Here is a 2,143-nt window from a genome sequence, read left to right as displayed (position 1 = left end):
TCATCATCATCATCATCATCATCATCATCATCATCATCATCATCATCATCATCGTCATCATCACCATCATCATGTGGTTTGCTTCTTCTTTCCTATCAAACATCTATTGTCCTAATCCCCCCTTCTTCTATGTTTGTTACTCTCTTGTAACAACTCTAATCTTCTGGCGCTCATATAACCTTATGCAGTTGTGAACGGCGTAAATCATCTACTAAAAACTAGAAAAAAAGAATTAAACACTTTTGCCGTTTGTTTTCTTTGCTTAGAACAGTTGAACCGCTTGCCAAGGATATAGGCTGCTGCATTGTGTCATCAAGAGTTGTTATGTTAAACAATTTGTATATGTATAGTCATTAGGAATAGAAGTCCATTCACACTACATACACAAAGGTTGCCTTGTGGGCAGTTGACTGGTGCTCTAGTGCGATTTGCTCTTTTTCTTCTACTACACGCAATCTTTCCTCCTTATCTTTCCTCTTCATCTTTCCTCCTTCTTTCGTTTGTATGTTACTTTCAAGTTTCTAGCAACACCTCTCCCTAATCTTCGGGTTCTGCAAATGCCATAAACCTCTTTCTAAAATTAAATGAATAAGTAAATAAATAAATAAATAAATACGTTAATGAATGAATGAATGAATTAACGTAATCTTGTTCTTACCGAGTGTGCACCATTATGACTGGTTCCATGCCTCGATCACCCGATTGGATTATCAGATCCGACGAATCAGTCGAGTGCCCACCCCACTTTACGATTACCACATTGCCTGCATGCCCACTGGCTTGTGACCACAGTGTGTCTTAGCCTCTCACCACGACCTTAATTCTGTGCCATTGAGTGGGTGTGTGTGTGCTCGGGACCCGATTTTTAAAACTCGTCAAGGTAGGATTTTATATCTCAGCATTTTCTTTCTTGATTAACAATTACAGCTTTAACTTAGATGCGTACATGCTAGCGTCTGTGTTGATGCGGTTAGAGGCTTCACTTACTTTTTGTTGCATTCCGGAGACCTGAGTTCGATTCCAGAGTGGAAGATAATTCTTAATGAGTATCTCTGTTTTTCTGGTGGGGTGTTGTATTCCTCTCAGCCCGGGTTGATCCTGACAAGCAGCCTCATAGTCCGGCTCCTAAATGATCTAAATCGTGTCGATAAGGACGCAAAACACCTACTTAAAAAAGAAAATCAGATTTGTTTAAATGTGTCTATTGTGTTGATCAGTGAAAGAGTGGCCCGTTCGTCTTGTTGGTATCATGGTGGGCTCTGGTTTGGATGGCCTCAGTTCGTATCCCCGATGGGACGTTCTGGAACTTTAGGCTTTTTTGTGTTTAAGGCCGTTTGCTTCATTCTCCAACCTTACTACGTCACTGGCTCAGATGACGCGTCGGTCGGTGGCCTAGTGGTTAGGTTACCGGGCCCGTAATTGTGATATTGCGGGTTCCGGGGTTCGAGCCTCTGCTCGGTCCGACGTTGTGTTCGGAAAAGCACTTTACACTAAGTTCCTGTTGGCTCGGTCCATTCGGAAATTCTGTCTCTTAAGTAGCCTAATAGTGTAGGTAGGCGTGTTAAACAAATGTGAGATGTGCTGACAAAATGAGTTACTTCTCGGATTTGAGCATTATGTAAATTGATACCACAACCTGATAGGTGAGGTTTGTACTATTTGTGAGCATGGAATAGTTAAAGACATAGTTAACTTGAACAAAATGGCATCAATTAAAAATGTATAAATCTGAACCCAGTTTTGATTTTCAGCCAATATCTCCATTCTTGGATCGTGAGAAGTAAATCATTTTGTCAGCACATCTCACAAATAACATATCACCATATTTCCAAGCTCATATATTTCCAAGCTCAGATGTATCTGAGACGGTCGTTTAACTAAGTCGTCTTCACACAGTTGCAGAAGGCGTCAAACATAAAAATATGTGTGGGTGGTTGGCAGGTACTCTGGTGTGGTTTGCTCCTTCTTTCCTATCAAACATCTGTCGTCCTGGTCTCTCCTCCGTCTCTTTTTATGTTTATTACTCTCTTGTAACACCTCTATCTTCGGCACTTATATGACCTTATTGTGTTGCAAATGCCGTAAAACTCTTACGAAAACTAAAACTAAAACATAATATATATGTGTGTGTGTGTGTGTGTGT

The 2,143-nt window shown here is 40.6% G+C and overlaps 1 protein-coding gene across 1 annotated transcript in view; it reads left to right on the top strand.

Annotated features, from left to right (window-relative positions):
• Positions 1-234: 234 nt before the first annotated feature.
• The window catches only part of LOC106013051 (acetylcholinesterase-1), a gene marked incomplete at its 3' end in the record, with an annotated part of 7,865 nt that continues 5,956 nt past the window's right edge, over positions 235-2,143 (top strand). Inside the window, 1 exon segment of the mRNA XM_013087755.1 lies at positions 235-880.

This window comes from Aplysia californica, unplaced genomic scaffold (assembly GCF_000002075.1).
Source record: "Aplysia californica isolate F4 #8 unplaced genomic scaffold, AplCal3.0 scaffold00634, whole genome shotgun sequence".
Classification (NCBI taxonomy): Eukaryota; Metazoa; Mollusca; class Gastropoda; order Aplysiida; family Aplysiidae; genus Aplysia; species Aplysia californica.
The sequence above is the reverse complement of the archived record's forward strand: the minus strand, read 5'-3'. Positions and strand labels throughout refer to the sequence as shown.